Source organism: Cupressus sempervirens, chromosome 11 (assembly GCF_028749045.1).
Source record: "Cupressus sempervirens isolate cs-2001-9-10 chromosome 11, ASM2874904v1, whole genome shotgun sequence".
Lineage (NCBI taxonomy): Eukaryota > Viridiplantae > Streptophyta > Pinopsida > Cupressales > Cupressaceae > Cupressus > Cupressus sempervirens.
The window spans coordinates 847,094,662-847,116,665 of record NC_143128.1 but is presented as its reverse complement, the minus strand read 5'-3'; positions in this window follow the sequence as shown (position 1 = coordinate 847,116,665).

Below are 22,004 nucleotides of genomic sequence, written 5' to 3'. Positions count from 1 at the left end.
AAGGAAGGCAAGGAGTGATAAGATAGGGTCAGCATCATTTATTTCACCTTAGTACCCTTTTCATGTCCCTAAAGGATGACACCTAAGTTTGCATGCAACTTGGCATTATTTTACTTGTTTTTTTTTTGGTTTTGACTTTGTTTATTATGATAAAAGATGGCACCTTTGAATTCAAAAGGCTATCCAAAGTATCAAGATTGGCATTAATTTTAGCACCCTTGTTTGTATATATATTTGTTTTAATTGATTTCTTTATAGATAGTGATTAGATATCTATGTCATCTAGTCCATTGTTTATTTTTAAGTTTTCTCTTAGCTAGGAATGTCACATGCTTTTAGAGTCCTAGGTAGGTTCTTAGCCAATAAAATAATACTCTATAATAGGAGGTGGCATTTTGTTACCTTTCCATAGAAATTCCAGAGAAATAAAATGGACACCTTCAGCTAGTTAGTTTTTATGTTCCATACACTTTATATGTATTATTTTGATTTTCTTCTCCCTTAATAGAGGTCATCCATCATATATTATTACAATGATATATTATGAATTCTTAAACTTGTTCTTACCATTGAGATTAATAAAATTATTAGATCATTTGGACAAAGGATTCCATTTAAAACAACATATGGCAAAACATGTTGGAGAAATCAATTAAACAAATAGAACTCCATAAGTGTTGAGCTAACTTTTAATTCATCAAATGTTTTCATTTTCTTTCATATCATTCAATACCAAGATTTAAACTATCTACCATTCTTTCTATCAATTGCATACCTTCTTTAGCAATTCCATTACTAAACATCAACTTTTAAATTATTCCTTTTGCAATAGAATAAGAGATCAAGGTGACAAAGTTCAGTTTCAATCCTATTGTGATCTCAAGATACTCGAATTCTTCTTCCTTCACGTTCCAAATTTAATATAAATGGAATAACAACAGTACAACATAACCCCTCTGATATGATCCTTTCAAAATTTCTTAAAAACAATATCAAGCATGAATTCAATCAATCTGATCACAATAGAAAGATCATATATGATAATAATACAACAACTTCTCTTCCTAAGGACATATGAAATGGAAACAACACTACATGCTTCAATACACTTTCCTTCACATAACCAGTGGGGAGTTATCTCTTCTTCTTAACACAATAATAATGATGAAGCTCCTTCTATGCAAAAACAAAACTTCATGACTTCAAGCTTTCAATATTCTCCAAATGAATACTTGCACAAAGAAAAAATAGGGAACCATGGAGGCTCACCTCCCAACCTAGGCCTCAAGGAGGCCACCCATGAAGCTCGGGGAAACAAGATATAAATAGTTTCATGCTTCACATGTAGGGCCCATTTGCCATTGCACCAAAAGCCATGACTGTTAGTGAACATGGAACACCACATAATTAACCACCTGTGGGCAGGGAAGTGCGTCGCATCACCCAACAATCTTCCCCTCGACACGCATACCAGGTGCTTATGCAGGTCGGGAAGGCACCGGGGAGATTTGAACCCATGACCAGGCCAAAACTAGGCTCTGATACCAATTGTAGGGCCCATTTTCCATTGCACCAAAAGCCATGACTGTTAGTGAACATGGAACACCACATAATTAACCACCTGTGGGCAGGGGAGCGCGTCGCATCACCCAAAATCACATTCACATGCCATGCATATGCACAATAAAATTGATAGGATTACACAATATAGTCTCAACACACCCCATCCCAAGGATTTGCACAAAGATTCAACAAATGAATCAAGAAACGGGTGAAGGTGGGCTCTCATCATGAGGAGGATTGCATAGCCTTCAAAATTCACATCTTTTCAATATCAAAATGCCCTTTCGGGGCAATCAACATGCTCACAATGCCCTTTCAAGGCAATAAACATGCTCACAATGCCCTTTCAAGGCAATCAACATGCTCACAATGCCCTTTTGGGGCAATCAACATCTTCCCTTCCTCATACCACCTTATACCTCCCAAGATGCAAGTGAGAAAGATAATTTGCATGCCATAAACATATTCAACCATCTCCACACAAGGGAGAACTCCTCAACTCCATGTGTAAGCCCAACTAACCCCTTCACCCCAGGCATCTCTTCCCTCCCAAGGGTGAGTGATGGCTGACACCCAATTCACAAAACATATAACATGAACAAAAAATACAAGAGAGACTCACACAACACTACCCACATGCAACATACAACAAGATCCATTCACAAATACATCACAAGACACCCCAATCCCATGATGCAATGAAAACACCATTCTAACCTACATGCAGAAATGAAGAGACTTCATGGATCATGTTACCAACCTTCCTCCAAGAAAGGCAATGAATACTTGCAGTAGAGCTCCCTTCTCTTTCTTCAACCTTATTAGTCTCTAAAAGTATAGAGTTGCCAAGTGAGGTTCAATTTAGCCATGCCTCTATTTATAACCCTCTTATTTTCGGATTCAATGGAAAATGTCATTTTCATGGGGTATCCTAGGTCCACTAGACACCATAGAGGTCATTAATACCCCCCTAACCTATAGTACTAACATGGGTAAGGTTAGTTTTAATCACAATTGGCCTTAGAGTTACTTTATGACCTTCCTAAAGCTAGGCAATTCAAATTTCAAATTTCTTTTCCCAAGATAATAACCTTGTCCCCTTCTAACAAAGGCAATAATCAAGTTTCCCAATGGAGGCATATAACACAAAGCAAGGTGGCCAAATGATCCATTAACGAACAACATGTCATTTCCCGTAACCAGTACAAGTGTCAAGTGACACACACAAAATGCACTAAAACATTACCTGTAACACATTCAAATATATGCACAAAGACCTTACCACACGTTCACGAATTAAGCACATCAAAATGAGGTTTACAAATCTTACAAAGATTCACCTTGGCAGAGTCATTAAACATGTGTCTATACCTTGTTTCCGCATTAAATTTCCATGGTTCAACTTTCCTGCACACTCAACTTAAACATCAGTAACCCAATAAAATAATTTAGGATACATACAAACATGTACAACATTGATCCAATACCTCATACTTCTCATTAACATATACAATTAATTATCATCTGATCATTTATGTTCTAAGTACTATCAGTAAAACATTGCAATATCATATTTTATATAAGTGCATATTCAAAACATTGCATTATCATTCTCATAAAATATTTAAAACATTGAAATATCGAATATGTGTATCAACAGTAATCCTTCTGACTATAAATCATTTTCAATAGCGTATCATCACAACTCTTTCTCACATAACAATAAAACTCCAAGTCATCATTAGTGAATCGTAAAAACAATATAAAATGGATCTTAACATATATGTCCTAAGTGAAAACCACTAATGTGCAGACCGGTTAACTAGTAACTTTAGGTCGAGTGAAACATTGTGATGTTCTTAGCAATATCCTTTTATCACATTATGAGGGATTTGTGTGATTTTCCAGGTTTAACTCCATAGACTATTGGAATGTTTCAGTAATTATATCATAATCATTTAGAACCAAGTTTCAAACATATCCATGTATCTGATTATCATCATAACCTATACTCATAGTTGTTCTTAATAGGCCAAATGTTATTTTATCCTTCTTAACTGCCTAGGGGATCATTCATAGTGTCTCAAGGTCAAGTTCTTGTCTTGAACATTAAATCTCATTTCCATGTGGTCATATCTTATCGACTTACTGCTACTAGGGAGAGTATCAAAATCTACATTAGTCTCCTATGAGATCCCTTAAGTCATAAAAAAAAAATGTAAATCATAACTCAATTAACTCCTAACCATTTTATTCCATCAAGATCTAGAATCGGGTACTAGTGTGGGCCTTACATCATCAATTTTTTGGAAGCTATGTGATGTTTCTAGTTTTACAAAGGAAATAAAGGATAAATTATCCAAAATAGATGAAGATCTTAAGGTCAGTGCTCACTAGTTGCAATTTGACTCTAGTTCAGGCTCTGCACACATAAAGAAAATAAGATTTTTGTCAGAAATGCAAGTAGAATTGCTAAGGGAAGAAGCAAGGATCAGATCCACATTCATTGACATACAAAACATGATCCTTCCCAATATGGATGCACTACAAAAATATATTGCATATTCAAAAACTCTAATCCATGACAATAACTTTTCTATTGCAGACCATATGATAAAATTGTCAGTAGAGGTACAAATTGCACTCCATACATTTAAGGTCCTACATGAAAATTGGGATAAAACTTTGGTGATCATTCTTAACATACATTCTAAATTTTTATCTCATTTTGGTGTCTCTTTATAAAAAAAAATAGAATAAGTCTTTGGCATTAATGTCAAAAAGGGGGAGAAAAGATATATTGGTGAAAGCCATATGTTATGGGGGAGTAAGACATGTATAGAAAGACACATAGTATGAGGATAAATATGGTATGGGGGAGAACTTGCAATAAGTAAGATATGTTGTATCTAGTAGGAAAATGTATAGTATACTATATATACCTTACAAAATTAGTTGTGAAAAATCCCAAAAACATTATACTCTACTAAGCCAATATCATGTGGTGATGGATATATGATATTTAGTTATGGTTGATAAGTGTTTTTGTCACTAATGCCAAAGGGGGAGATTGTTGACATATCAGTCAAGTTTGTTATTAGTGACACACACTTATTCAGATTGTATATAGCTATCAAGCTCATTGTATAGTTCTTAGTGTTTGCCATGTATTTCAGTTGTCATTGAGTTCTACAGTTGCTACCAAGTCCTTTGGACAAAACCCAATGGTTACCAAGAAAATTTAGTTAATGTGAAGACCAATAGTGTAAATCGTGCATTTTAGTTGATGTTGAGTTTATCAGTGGTTACTAAGCAATGCAATGTTCACCGAATTCATAGTGTATGTGATGAGAGTCCAGTGTTAACTGAGCTTCCCAGTGTTAACCAAGAGACTCAATTTATACCAACCTCAAGGTGAGAATGTTTACCGAGTCATACAATATAAATCAAGAGACTTAGTTTATATGAAGAGTTTCACAATTTCTACTGAGTCACCAGTGCAAACCAAGTTTAGGACTACTTAGAAGTTCTCAGTATGGACCAAGCTTCTACATCTACTGAGTGCATGATGATGCTGAGCAATGAAAATGGATGCCATGTATCAAAACCTCATTGAGCCAGTCTTCAAAACTTGAGTTTTTCCATATGGGCCAACTTTTTAATTTGTATAATTGGATTGATATATATTTAATGCATTGTATCAATGTATGGATGTATTATGTGTGAAAATATGAAGATGTGAATGTGAATTACATTAGAAAAAAGTAGGAGTGAATTGGAAAGGCCATAATAGCATAAGGAGAAACAAAGACATATCTATCACAGAAAGGTGATCAGTACACAAAGGAATCTAATTTAGCAAACTAAGTTGTAGATTAGAGATCTACTATTGCTTCATCCTAATAGGTGGATTAGTCGAATCTTTTCAAAAGGTAGACCTAACAGTATTTCATAAATCTCTTTACCAAGTGCATACTTAATTGTATGTTTGTAAATCCTTTTACAAGGTGGACCTAGCAATCCTTATTGCTCCTAATAGGGTAGATCATCAGTAGTGATCAATGTAATCTTTAACAGGCTAAATTTATACTACAATACTAAAGTTGTGGGTATCATCCCCGCCCTATTTTTACTTTCTATTTGGAAGGTTCCTATGTCACCAAATCTTTGTGTCTCACTGTTATGAATGTTTTCAGTTTCTTATGCATGCAATTAGATCAGAATTTATATGATGGATTAACTGCTAATTGAATGGTTGAAATTTTTGGAGTTATAGAAGTTAATAATTCACCCCTTCCCTCTTAGTAACTTAGCTTAGTCTTGAATATTTCCAACATAAATATCTAGGATGTTGGCCCTAATTGGACAAGTAATTATCCTGTAAACAAAATAATCATTTCCTTCAATTTTGTTGTCCTATTTCACTTTAAACACAATTATCTCTATTCTGTATAGTCTTTACTTACTTATGAGGTTATACACATCATGAAAAACATGTATACTATCTCCATCTAAATTTTCTAGTCATAATATGATGTCAACAACAAGTTATAAACAAAACAGTCCACTATTTTAAACCAAATTCTATACTTAGACAATTTTTTGATTACCAAACACCAAGTATCTTTATTTCTAAGGTTTCCTATAAACATGTACATATGTGTTACCATAAATGACAACAATTATATATCACTATTAGCCAATCTTCAACAATCTCCCCCTTTGGCATTGATGGCAGTAAAATAGGGAAAGTTAGCTAAGTGACAAAGCTTAACACAACAAAAATAAATAACACCTTACATTACATCTATTACAATTTGTCTAACTTTACATATGCTCCCCCTTAAAATATTATTTATATTTTTTTACAACTACTCCCAATTTTCTTCACCTACTCCCCCTTTGACATCAATGACAAAGGTCAAAATGTCAAGAATTTGTCCAAAAAATGGTGTCCTTCCTTATGATGATATGATATTCATGCAATCATCAAATTTTTCCTTCAGAATAACCAATCTTTAGTCCATGTCTCCTTGGTAGATTTAGCTAAGGCAAGTATTGCATATAAAGCATATGATGCAATCTCAACTGCATTAAGATTTGAATACAAAAATTTAGAATATGTGTCCTTGGCCTTGACACATTCCTCCAACTATTTCTTAATTAAAGATATTTTTAGAGAAATAGATTCTCTGAAATCTGATATCATCTTCAAAATTTGTTCCTTCTAAAGTTCCACTTTCCTAATATCACTATGAATACTAGCCACTTGACCTTCAAAATTATCTACTTTGCAAGATGAATGTTAGGTCTAGCTAGATAAAGCCTCTAGCTCACTCGTCTTTCCTTCTATCTAACTATCAATGTATTTGGTCAATTTTTATGATAAGGTACACTTGATATACAAATATTTCCCATCTTGTTGACATTTCTAAAGTTCCTTTATACAAGTATCAAGATTAACCAAATCATTCTTGATGTTCTAACAGATGGTGGTAAGCAAGTTAGCATCATGGGAAATTTGTGCCTTTGCCTCTGCCACATTTAACAAATTAGTAAACTCTTCATCCAATGATTTCAGCACTACTTGTGCTCTTTGTTCTAGATCTAATTCAATGTGTTGTATTGCCAAGGTATTGTACAGTCTATCGGTAACTTCCATTAAAGTTCTTTGTAAGCTCTTCACTTTCCTATTCTTCTTAATAAGCTTTGTCAGGGATGAGATCAAATCTATTTGATCATCATCATCAATAGCTAAACTGGCAAGAGAGAGTGGATTAGATGAACTAGATAGTTTAGTATCATCCTCCCTTTATTTCTTAGCCACCTCTTTTACTCTTCTCTCTTCATATTCTTTCTTTTCTCTTTCCTCTCTTTCCTTTTCTCTCTTTTCTTCCAATCTCTTCTTCTACAATTCTCCTCTTTTCCTCCTCTTCCTTCCTTTTCTTTTCTTCCTCAAGCAATTTCTACTTGGTCCCCTCTATTTTCTTCTTCTCTTCTTCAAGTAACCATTTCTCCTCTTCAATCTGTCTCAATTTTTCCTTAATCCCCAGTATCTAGTTCATTAAGTTTAGAACCACCAAATGGATTGGTATCATCAATGTTAATGGTAACATTGGTTTGATCAATTTACATGGTGTCACCACTTACTGAAACTTCTAAGGGTCTAGGTGTTGGAGGAGATGTTGCCTTTGACTCTATCAACATTTGAGTGATAGTTGCCATAGTCTCACTTCTTAGTTTATCCTTTTTACCAACCATAAATAGAAATGGTCTCAATTTATTTCTCAAATATAGTGCAAGCTTATTCAACAATCTTTTAATCTCTTCTTTGTCATCAGTCTTGCGAATAGTTCTAAGCATAGACTTCCAAAGTTCAAGATCTTCTTCCCTTGCAGGATCCTTCTTTTGAATGAGTCTTTCATAGACTTTCTAGTTAATTATGCTCTCAATATCCTTTAATTTTAGATTTTTTACTTTAATATATCTCATAGTAGATATATCAATATGATCTTTCTCAAAATTGTTATACAAATCATAAAATTTGTTTATCTGAACAAAATTACCTTCACTAGCAATGGTTGTGTTGATCTTCTCTATCTTCAGCTTCCAAGGTCACCAAGATTTCCTTGCTAGTTGCTTTGATGGAGTCACTTTCTCTACTTGCTTGATCTCTTGTTCTTCTCCCTCTTGATCACTAGACTCAACAATTGTCAAAAATGTTTTCTATCTTTTTCCTAGTCTAGTGGCTTGTTGTTTTACTCTCCTTTTTTAGTAGTTATTGCTTCCACCAATATTTTATATTTTCTCTTAGTTCTGCAAATCTTACATTGCTGCATATGGAATGCTCTATTTTGAAGATGTCTCTACAATAGATAATAACAAAGGTTGAATATTCAATATTCCTTGCTTCATTTTTTTCCTTACAACCTCATACTCACTTTCTATCATTCTAGCCTCTGATAGTACTTTCTTCATTATAAACTCTATCTTTTTGTGTGATGCCATCTCTAAGGTTGCTTGATGAGCTGACTATGTGATCTCATCATAAGTATCAAATCTATATTCTACTTTGTCTTTATCTGAATTCAATAATAAATCAATATAACCAATTGCTATATCATCATTTAATTCATAACTTAAGGGATCAAAAAATATTTCTTGAGGTTCCATTTCTTGAATATAAGTATAATTTGTATCAACCAAAATAAAATTTTTTCCTTAGATCTGTCCATAATTGTAGGTACAATTTTGTTCTTGATCTCTTTTTCATTTCATTTTAAAATTTTCTCATTATCAAGTTGCAATTGTGTAATATCTTATCTACAGGATGACTTCTGCATAGCTCTATAATCTTCTCCATTATGCATCTATCACTGCTCATTATGTCTATGAATGATAATTAAGGAAATCTTTTAAGTACATGAAAGAATATGTGATTGATCAATGACTAAAATCCAAACACATGATTCTTTTTCCTCTTGATCTTTTCTAGATTTTCCAAGAGTTGCATTCTTAGAATTTCACTAAGATTCACTTGTTCCTTCTCTATACATATCTTATATGCTGCATAGATGAATCTTGTTGATAGTTCATCAATCTTTGAGCTTGCACAAACAACATAGGCAATAATTCTACTTAAAAATATTACATCATCTTTCTTGATGGTGCTGATAACCATAGCCTTTCCATTATACAGTACTTTAGTATAACTCTTGACTTCTTTTTACCATTTTCTCACCTATAGGTAAACTACCTTGTTTACTAAGACCAATTACCGCATGAATAAGGTTAGTAGAAATATCAAGTACATTATCTTGCATCCATAATTTACCATCATGTATCCTATTCAATATGATTTGTGTCCACTCATCTGTGTCTAATTCTTAGTAGAAGTGATATTTAAACAGGTCTAATTCCTTTAGATGATCAAATCTGGGCTTCATAGTCATGTTGTGATTGAAAACCAATTTGATATCTTTATTCATGAATTCACTACCAATTGACTCAAACTTACTATTCAAATAACTTCCTACATCTTAAAGATATACTATGTTGTTCGAAGTGATAGAAAATGCTGAGTTAGGGATTCCTTCAATAGGTTTTATGGAAACAACCTTTAACTTAGTTTTATCCTCTTTCTCAACATTGTGCACTACTGACATATACATGATTCTATCAATTACAAACTTTTATCAAAAAAATTTATAGAAAAATGATAAAATACCTCTTTTTGAAAATATGATTTGCTTCAAAATTGCTCTAATAAATTGATTCTGAGTGCTCTTCTCTTGAGATGAATGCATAATGAATTGAAAATCAATTTTGTACTCCATTTATTCCATCAACTTGAATTTGCATTAATTGTGTACTTTATGAACATGAAAAAGTTGTTAATTACATTTTGTAATCAAATAACTACTCAAGATCATCTATCTGATCTTCAAATGTCACCCAAGGTTTTCCATAGCTAGTTTCCATCATGAAAAAACTCTACTAAACTTCACATCACAAAATTCTCTGTAAAAACATAATTTTCATCTTCCGTTATAGAATTAACCTTTACTATAATACCAGTGACTCTGAATAGCTTCATAACTTGTTTAGATAAGCTCCAAATTTCAAGAGAGCTTAGATACAATCTAAACATAACTGGATACACCTTTTCCAAACTTTTCTACCTCTAATTTGATCTCTGGATGAAGTTATAAAATTCAAATGCTATGAACAAGCTTAATTTAACTTAGTTGAATCAAACTCAACAACTAACTTCAATCTTCCTGTCTCTTCTAGCTTTTCCTTTGAGATATCTACTCCTTTCACAAATGCCTCATTTATTTCTTCTTGAAGTTCACTAACAATTTTTCTATGTTCCTCATTGTCTCTATTAGTTCCGGAGTTCCTTTCATGGTTCCTTCTATCATTTTCAACATTCTTTCCATCATTGCTTCTATTCCTAAAGTTTCTTCCATGTTCCTTCTATCTTCAAAGGTTTTGTCCATTTTGCAGTACTTCATTGTGTGTCCAAATTTATTTCATAATTGACATATTGGTGCTTTGCTTCTAGGATTCTACTGATTATCAGGTACATGTCAATTCTAAGAAATTTTTCCTAAGTTGTTACGCTTATAACACATGATCTTTCTTTTGTCTTCATAAGATCTTCCTTCTCTCGATGTCCTTTCATTAGATCTTCTTCTATCTGTAGGGTTAGTATTGTTAGAAATGCTTTAGAATAATTGAGAGAGGGTGGGGGGGGGGGGGGGGTGAATTAGTTATTCAAGGTCCAAATTTCCTATTCAAACTTTTCACTAAGTATAGTGAGCCCATTCAATCGTTCATTCATCCAAGCATTACCTTTTCTAACCAACAAGTTACTATAAATTAATATGCATGCATAACACATAAGAAATCAACACATAACATAGTGATTTACGTGGAAACCCAATTTGGGAAAAACCACCAGTAACATGCTACTCAATTCTCACTCTTCTAAAGTGATGCCTTGTGAAAGGCCTGCCCTATTAAGGGCTTACAACACACTGTTAAATGTGAGCTTGTTAGAGCATTTAACCACTCTGTTAGAAGTGGGTCAGGTTAGAGGACTTTATAACATTCACTTGGAATGCCACCTTGTTAAAGGATTTACAAATGGCTACTAAATGAACCTAAGTCTGTAGAATTTTCGTATCTAATACAATTGCTAGAGAGTATTAGAAAATATTTGACCTGATTATGGCATACAACTCAACTTGTAGATCTCATATCACTTCTCAGCTCATACTATTTCCTGGCCTTCAGTCTCTACAACTTTGATAGCTTGCCCTCCTTTCAAGCTTAGTCTCCTTAAGCCTCTATGCTCAATGTACCAATGCAATCATCTCTTCTAACCACTTGTAGAAGCAGATCCTCTATGCTCTTCCTTCTTCTATGATCTTCCTTCTCCTAGATGTCTTCTCCTTGACACCCTTCTAACTACTTCACAATTTGGCTCTTTGGCAGCAACAACATCAACAACATTTTCTTCTTGGCCTATGACTCCTTAAATAGAAGTCTTGGAGTTCTTTTCCTGCTTGATTCTTCCATTCTTTAATTTCAATTCGAATGGATTAGGTAGGATTCATTGCATCTAACCCATATTTTGTTTCCTCTAGAAACTTCTTGAATAATCCTTTTGAATTCTCCTAAAATTGGTTTACATAGAATTTTGTGCCACCAACTCAACATCCTTATCTTCTAGTTAGTTTACAAAATTCAAGATAACCACTTTGTTGGCTTAGATTTGGTGAATCTTTGTCATTTGAAATAATGCAATAGCTCAACATTATTGAAATACTGGTGTTCGGCACATACTGTGTTACTCAACATCAACTATATTTTTCTTGATGCTTGGCACTTGAAGATTACTCAGCACCAACTAAGATTTTCTGATGCTCGGTACTTGAACTTCACTCGGCACACACTAGAATTTCCTATTACTTGGCTTCAACTGAGAATTTTTCTCGGCTTTAACTAACTTGCTCGACATCTACTAATGATCTTAGTATAAGCTTTGCAGTCAACCTTGTTACAACTTATTTATCCAATGTTTCTAACTGTGACTAACCTCTATATCTTTGATTATGTTATCAATACATCATTTAACCATTGTCTTAATTGATCCTTGCACTTCATTACAACATCATAACACAACCTTTCTTTTAGGTGCTCTTGTTACATATTGTTGATCAAATCCTCTTCATCAATCAACTAAGTGATAGTACTTGGATCTTATAAGCAAATGTCATTCCTAGCAGGTTTGACATCAATGACAAAACAATGATTGAAAACAAAAATCTTCCTACTTTGCAAAAATCTCCCTCTTTGGTCTTCAATAATGAGCTTTTCAATCAGTATTTCCAACAATCTCCCTCTTTGGAATTAATGGCAAACCAAACTGATCAACCATCAGACTAAACTATTTAACCAAAAGCTAACTAGGTTAGAATAGTAAGTCAGATGCCAAAAAGTAATTGTTGTATTACCATCAATTTTCACATCTCATTCTACAATCTTGATTGATTCATTTTTGCTTCTCCCTCTTTGCTGTTGTATCCTTGTTCTTAATTTTTTCTCCCTCTGTATTGCTCATCTTCTATTGTTCTGATCAACTTCTCCCTTTATCTTCATTTGATCACATGCTATTGATTAGTTTCTCACAATGTCTCCCTCTTATACAACAATGCCAAAGACATATTAACATCTTAATATGCAAGTGTAGTTTTTGCAAGTTCATTCTATTTCTCCTTCTATCACCTTGCTTGTGACTGATTTGAAACATTAGCACTTCTACTACTTTAGGAATGAATCCTAAAGTAAACATCCTTTGCATCAATGTGTAAAATCTTTTAATAATCAGCTCATTTTATGTAGGGAATTCTTGCTTTTGCTTCAAGTAGCCTTGGCTAGGGGTATCACCCCTAACTTACTTCTAAGATACTCAAAAGAATCTTTAGGTAGTGCTTTTGTAAAGATGTCAACAATATGTTCCTTTGAGCTAACATATTCCATATTCACTTGTTTGTCTTCTGCCAACTCTCTTACATAGTGATACTTGATTGCAATCTACTTGGTTTTAGCATGCATTACAAGGTTCTTTGATATGTTGATAGCACTTGTATTATCACAAGCTCATTTACTTCTTCCTTCATACCTTGTAACAAATGTTTTACCCATACAATATTGGTGCAATTTATAGCAACTGCAACATATTCAGCTTTAGTAGTGGACTATGAGGTACATCTTTGCTTTTTACTAGTCCATGTAATCAACCTTTTTCCCAAGAAAAGTGCTCCTCCACTAGTGCTTTTCCTATCATCAATGTTACCTCCCCAATTTGCATCAATGTAGGCTTTTAGTTCAAAATTTTAACTCCTCTTGTAGTACAAACCAAAGTCATCAGTTCCTTTTAGGTACCTCTGTATTCTCTTTACTACCATTAAGTGATTTTCTCTTGGATTTGCAAAAAATCTTGCCACTATTCCAACAACTAATGCAATGTCTAGTCTACTATGTACAACATATTGCAACTTTCCAATCATTGATCTATACAATATTTGATTTACTTCAGCTAACTCATCATTCTTAGATAGCTTATGCCCTATTGCCATTAGTGTGTTGACTAGTTTTAACTCTTTTAATCCAAATGTTTTGAGTATTTCCTTAATGTATTTGAATTTGGCCACAAATATGCCATGCTTTAATTGATATACTTTCAAACCAACAAAGAATTTGATTTCTCCAAACATTGACATCTCAAAGTCATGTTTCATTTGATCAGCAAAATCTTTGCATAGAACATCTTTTCCTCCAATTATTATATCATCAACAAAGATTTATGATATCAAAATGTCTTTACTTTTTTCAGCTTTGATATACAAGTTGCTATTGTCATCTATTCTCTCAAATCCTATCTTCACAAGATATTTGTGCAATCTCTCATACCATGCTCTAGGTGCTTGCTTTAATCCATAAAGTGCCTTGTGCAGTTTGAAAACCATGTCCTTGCTCTTGAAATCTATGCATCCCTTTGGTTGTTCTATGTAGACTTCCTCTTCTAGTATACCATTCAGTAAAGAAAACTTAACATCCATTTGGTAGACTTTGAAACCTTTTTATGTGGCATATGCAAGTAATGTTCTTACTCCTTCCATTCTTGCAATAGGGGAAAATATTTCCCCATAATCTAGTCCTTCTTCTTGTGTATAGCCTTTGCAAACTAGTCTGGGTTTTTTTCTTGTTATCTCACCATTCTCATCAAGTTTGTTTCTAAACACCCATTTGGTACCAATCACATTCTTATTAGTTGGTCTAGGAACTAGGGTCCATGTTTTGTTCTTCTCAATCTGATCTATCTCTTCTTCCATTTCTTTATACCAGTCATCATCTTGTAGTGCATCTTTCACTATTTTAGGTTCAACCTTGCTCAAAAGACATGATTCATTCCACAGTCTATTCCTTGTCATTGGTTTGGCATCCTTGTCACCAATGATTTTATCTGCAGGGTGATGTCTTCTCAAATACTTGGCTAATCTTGGTTCTATCCTTCTTTCCATGTTTGATCCTTTAGTTTCATAGTAATTTTGTTCTTCTTCATCTAGCACTTCATCATTTCACTCATGTGTACTATTTTTAGAATTATAATGTGCATTTTTTACATTTAGCAGCTCGACATTCATTGGCTGAGACTCGACTAATATTGAAATTTATTGTTGATTCCCAACTTGATTTGTAGCATTGTCTTCAATAGTCATTCCTTCATAGAAGTATACAAAGGATCTATAATCCTCTAATTTTTTGGACTCATCACCCTAAACTTTTTCATGTTCATCAAAATTTACATTTGCACTCTCCACAATCTTGTTAGTGTTAGTGTTCAAACACTTATATGCCTTACTTCTAGTGGAGTATCCAAGGAATATGCCTTCATCACTTTTTGCATCAAACTTTCCATTTCTAGTATGTTTAAGAATATAAAATTTACAACCAAACACTTTGAAATATTTAACATTAGGTTAATGACCATACCATAATTCAAAAGGTGTTGCATTTGTACCTTTCTTGACTTGAACTCTATTCATTGTGTAGATTGCAGTGCTTATAGCTTCTCTACAATACTTTAGAGCAACATTTTTCTCCATCATCAAGGTTCTAGCATAGTCAATCACTGACCTATTTCTCTTTTTAGCAATACCATTATGTGATGGAGTTCTTGGTGCTAATGTTTGCCTTTTGATGCCTTTGTCATTGCAGAATATTTCAAATTCTTTTGATGTAAACTCACCTCCTCTGTCTAACCTTAAAAATTTCAAGTTCTTTCCTATTTCCTTCTCAACTCTAGCCAAATACCACTTAAACATTTGAAATGCATCAGATTTTTTCTTTAAAAATATAGTAGTCATCATCCTAGAATAATCATCTACAAGTAGCATTATGTATCTATCGCCTAGGTAGCTTTGCACTTCTATTGGACCACATAAGTCTATATGGACTAACTCTAGTACTTATTTGGAAGTGTATGTTTTTCTTTTGAAACTAGACTTAGTCATCTTCCCTAGTTGACATTGTTTGCACATTGTGTTTTTAGGTTTCTTCAATTTTGGCAATCCTCTAACTTTGTTCCTTTTGCTAATGTTGATCAAATTGTCAAAGTTAACATGACACAGCCTTTTATGCCACAACCACACATCATCAAGTCTAACACAAATACATGTTGCATCTTCCATATCTAGGTAAAATATATTACTCCTAGTTTGTTCACCTTTACCTATCCGATTTCCATTAGTGTCATAGATCTTGATAGTTTTGTTTCCAAATTAAACTTTGCCACCTACATTGCCTAACTACGATACACTCAACAAGTTGTAGTTCAATCCTTCAACATAGTATGCATTATCACATGAAATTTTCTTTGTGAGTTTAATAGAACCTTTTTATCTAGGTAAAATATATTACTCCTAGTTTGTTCACCTTTACCTATCAGATTTCCATCAGTGTCATAGATCTTGATAGTTTTGTTTCCAAATTCAACTTTGCCACCTACATTGCCTAACTATGATACACTCAACAAGTTGTAGTTCAATCCTTCAACATAGTATGCATTATCACATGAAATTTTCTTTGTGAGTTTAATAGAACATTTTATTTTGATTTGACATGGAGCATCATTACCAAATCTAACACTATTTCCATTATATTAAGTAAAGGTAATGAACTTACTTTTATCTCATGTCATGTGATGTGAGCATCCATTTTCTATGATCCACTTGTCATTCTTGTTCACATAGGTAATCGATGTTGTTGCTTCATCTTTATCTTTATCTAATTCATACTTCATGGCCACATAGACTACTTCATCATCATTCTCATTAGAATCTTCTTCAACAATGTAGCATCTCTTGCCTTTTTCTTTGTAGTCTTTGCTATCATCTTCTCTCTTGTTCCTGTACTTTTTTGTTTCTTTGTAGTTCTTCTTCTATGTACATCTTGTAGCTATATAACCTACTTCATTGCAATTGAAACATATGATAGGAAGCTTACCTTTGAATTTACCTTTGTCTCTATGAAATCTCCTAGCCAGAAGTGCTTCTAACTGTTCCACATCTTCCTCATTTGCACTGCTATCACTGGATGTATGTTTTCCATTTCTTCTCTTTTTTCTTGATGTCTCCTCCTCAATGTCTTTTATTGTCATCTTGGCCTTGAAAGCAGATTCAAGGTTCTTAGGTTTGTAGTTATCAAAATTGGATAATTCAAATGTAGCAAGTCTTCCCACTATTCCTTCAAAGGTTAGTGTGTTTCCTTGTACACACCTTAGCTCTTGGATGACTGATACTCTTATAGAATAGATAGGGAGCAGAGTTCTTAAGTATTTGTTGATGACAATTTCTTCTTCCAATTGACCACCTAGACTTCTTATTGCACTTACCACTTTCATTCTTGCAGCATATTGAGCAACATTTTCACCTTCCTCCATTTTCATGTCATCAAACTTTCCTCTTAGGCTTTCTCTCTTTGCTCTCTAGACATTCTAATCTCCTCCATAGATATCTGATAAGGCTTTCCACATTTTGAATGTAGTTTCACAATATTTGATGTCATCATATTCTATGTAACTGAGTGCAAAGGCAATCTCCAACATTGCTTGATTATGCTCCTTTTTGTTCAAATAATTTTTAGTAAGAGGTCTAGTTGGATTTACATGTTCTACTCCAATTAAGATTTGTGCATAGTCACCTATTGATCAAAGGTGAAATTTCATCAGACTCTGCCATGCAACAAAGTTGTCTTTTTTGAGCTTGAGAACTTCTCTCTTGGACATCTTGATCTTCTTGCTTCTAGTACCTTGAAACTAAATCAATAGATGGCTCTGATACCAATTGTCAGAAATACTTTAGAGTAATTGAGAGGGGGGGGGGGGGGGGGGGTGAATCAATTATTCAAGGTCTAGATATCCTATTCAAGCTTTTCACTAAGTATAGTGAGCCCATTCAATCATTCATTCATCCATGTATTAACTTTTCTAACCAACAAGTTACTGTAAATCAACATGCAAGCATAACACATAAGAAATCAACACGTCACATAGTGATTTACATGGAAACCCAATTTGGGAAAAACCACCAGTAACATGCTACTCAATTCTCACTCTTCTGAGGTGATGCCCTATGAAAGGCCTGCCCTATTAAAGGCTTACAACACACTATTAAATATGACCTTGTTAGAGGATTTAACCACCCTGTTAGAAGTGGGCCTAGTTAGAGGAATTTAGAACATTCACTTGGAATGCCACCCTGTCAAAGGATTTACAAACGGCTATTAAACCAACCTAAGTCCATAAGATTTTCATAGCTAATACAATTGCTAGAGAGTATTAGAAAATCTTTGACCTGACTACAACATACAACTCAACTTGTAGATCTCAGATCACTTCTTAGCTCATACCATTTCCTGGCCTTCAGTCTCTACAACTCTGATAGCTTTCCCTCCTTTCAAGCTTAGTCTCCTTGAGTCTCTATGCTCAATGTACTAGCGTAATCATCTCTTCTAACCACTTATAGATGCAAAGCCTTTGTGCTCTTCCTTCTTCTAGATGTCTTCTCCTTGACACCCTTCTAACAACTTCACAATTTGGCTCTTTGGCAGTAGCAGTATTTTCTTCTTGGTCTATGACTCCTTAAATAGAAGTCTTCGAGTTCTTTTCTTGCTCAATTCTTCCATTCTTTAATTTAAATTTGTATGGATTAGGTAGGATTCATTGCATCTAACCCATATTTTGTTTCCTCTAGAAACTTCTTGAATAATCCTTTTGAATTAGCTTTAAAATAATCTACATAGAATTTTGTGCCACCAGCTCAACATCCTCATCTTCTAGTTAGTTCACAAAATTTAAGATAACCACTTTGTTGGCTTAGATTTGGTGAATCTTCATCATTTGAAATAATGCAGTAGCTCGGCACTATTGAAATATTGGTGTTTGACACATACTATGTTACTCAGCATCAACTGTATTTTTCGTAATGCTTGGCACTAGAAGATTACTCGGCACCAACTAAGATTTTATGATGCTTAACACTTGAACTTCACTCAACACACACTAGAATTTCCTGTTACTCAGCTCTAATTGAGAATTTTGTTCAGCTTTAACTACCTTGCTCTGCATCTAATAATGATCTTAGTTTAAGCTTCATAGTCAACCTTGTTACAACTTATTCCTCCAATGTTTCTAAGTGTGACCAACCTCTGTATCTTTGAGTATGTTATAAATACATCATTTAACTATTGTCTTAACTTATCCTTGCACTTTGTTACAACATCATAACTCAACCTTTCCCTTAGGTGCTTGTGTTACATCTTGTTGATCAAATCCTCTTCATTAATCAACTAAGTGATAGTACTTGGATCTTATAAGAAAATGTCATTCCTAGCAGGTTTGACATCATTGAAAAAACAATGATTGAAAACAACTGTCTTCCTACTTTGCAACAATCTCCCTCTTTGGTCTTCAACAATGAGATTTTCAATCAGTATTTTCAACAAGTATTTCTAGACATTCTACTATTTCTTCTATCATTATCATATTTAGGTTTCCTACAATCAATTGCATTATGACCCATACCATGACAATTATGACAATAAAAGTCCTTAACATGATTAAATGACTTATTTGTACAATCTCTTTTCATATGACCTATTTCATTACATAAAAATCACTTACCTCTAAATTCATACCTAGTTTCTTTAGGAGATTTTAATTGTTTTGTTTCATCCAAAATTTCAACTTCCTTGCCTTGTCTAACTTCTTTAGGTTTATTAGAAGATTGACTAGATTCAATATTATCATCATTTATCTTTTTCTTTCAGATCTAATCTAATCTCAGGTTTCTTTGTAGACATATTAATCAAATAACAAAGACCAGTCTTATCATAAGTAGGTCTCTGTATTGACATTGAATCATCAAGCTTTTCTCTACTAGAATAAATATTCTCAAGTTGTTTCTTGCACTGAGTTAATTCACCTTTCATAACAGTATTGTACTTATGAAGTGTAAGAATTTGGTATAGCTCTGATACCATGTACAAATTTTCCTTAGAGCAAAATTCACCCAGGAACTAAGAACTCAAACACAAGCACAAATATAGACCAAAACTAGATATGATCAATTAATTAGAGTATGTCCTAATACATTTCTCTATTTAGTATATGATATCTAAACACACTAGGAGTGCCTGTATATAAAATCCTCTTAGGAAACACCTAGAATGTCTCTAGAAAGAACTAGGAGATAAGATAAGCATCATGACAACTAAGCACATGCCTTATCCATCATTCTAGATGAGTGGATAAGAATGACAAGGTTGCAGACACCATGTGCTTAATTAGTGTGCTAACTCCTATGTTATAGACACCATGTGCATAAAAGAGGTGTAGACTACTATGTTGTCAATATGATAACTCACAATAGTATGCATACTTCTAGGTGGCTAATAAAAAAATAATAAAAAAATGCATTAACCCAAGTAAAATTAAGTAAGTGTAAATAGTAAATACTTATTTACACCAACAACCCCCCTTAAGCTTATGAAAACTAGGATAAAAATGCAAAATGGGTCCTAGCTACTAGGCCATGTTAGGTACCCATGTACATAATGATATGAAAATCTCTCATAAAGTAGGGAAAGAAAGAAAAACTCATGGGAAAAATTCTCCCCCAAAAAGAGAGATGAAAAGGGATGCATGGATGGATAGAGTAATCAAGACCCCCCCATTATGACATACAACAAGTATATACAAGAAAAAAATGGAGAAGGACAAAACCCTCTAAGAGGAAAAAGTCCCCCCCAAAAAGGAGAAGAAGGAGATGAGGTAGTCCCCCTACCCTAAAGGTAGTGTGTCGATCAGTGAGAAATGCTCTGACATAGAAGCTGATCCATGACCTTTGAATGATGTTCCTCCCCTTTGGAAGAAAAAAATTTAAGGGTACAAAGGAGATACATCCCTTGTATGGAGAAGGAATCTCTAAGATGAATGGTATCACTAAAATCTTCTCAAGTGTCCCTATGGTGATACTGATGATGGCTTCCTCCAAAACTACATAGAAGAAGTTCAAATTGAACAAGGAGTGATGTAGAACCTATTTCAAAAACCCAATAGTCTTCTCAAATGTCAAAGAGACCTCCTACAGATGTTGTATATAAGTATCCACAATCACATCAGCCTAGAAAGGCTAATCATGTAGAGAATGGACATGAGGGTTAGAGTGGGCCCTCGCAACAACTATAGAAGGATCTTCCTCAACAAAGAGAAGTGGTAGATCATCAAAGAAGTATTCCAAATTAGTTATGTGTGAATCCATGAATAGAGCTGAAATGTCAAACAAGAAGTCATCACTTGAGGCTGGAAGATCAAGTGTACCCTAATGTGCTAAAGTATATGAATCTATCACTGTGGTAATGAATGAATTATTCACCTCAAAGAGAAGACAAATATCATCAATAGTGTCTCCCACATCTTCAATGTGAGACTCCATGAACAAGCCTGCAATGGTAGAAAGGAAGTCATCACATGAAGGTAGAGTAGGAAGACATAAAGGGTCATACTGCACTAAATCTGAAGCATATGTGGCTAGAATAGGATTAGTAGGAGCAACAAGAGTTGGAGGTGTAATCTCTTCTGAAGAGGAGTCATCTAAAACTAGAGGTATGAGATCTTTTGGGAATGGAGGAATTTTTGGATCTCCATACAGCTCCCAAAGATAGATCCAAAGATCATATGGATACCATAACTTGGCAACCACCTTATAAAATTCAGAAGAAGAGAGACTGGAACAAATGATAACCAAAAGTTTGTGAATAAGTACTTGTTCTTCAGTGTCAAAGATCAATTTGTTGGAACATAAATAATGAAATATTTCCTTATTCTCTCTTCTTAGATGATCAAGGAGTGTATCACTCCATTTGTGATAGTTTCTTTTTGTCAACCTGGGTCTAACTCCATGTTGACATGTGAAACAAAAATCCTCCATGAGATTAATCAATGAACCCCCAAAATGGAAAAGAGAATCAAAGAAACCTCCAAAGAATCAAAGAACCCCCCCATCCCCCCCCCCCTCCCATGCTAGAAAAGATGCTTTGGCACTTTATAAGTAGTGCATGTATAATGGGCCACTTGTCTAAATGGACAAAGTGAACTTTTTGATTTTGCCTATTGTAACTACCTTTCGAGGCCTAAATGTATCACTAAGCACTATTGTTCAGATGTACAACAATTTTGAAAAGTAATCAAAGCTTTATAATGCAAAAAAAGTCCTAGTTCTAAAAGTGAGAATTTTTTCCACACAACCTTAGAATCTAACTATAGATCTGGAAAGTAGAGAAAAAAAATACATTTCAAAAAAAATGGA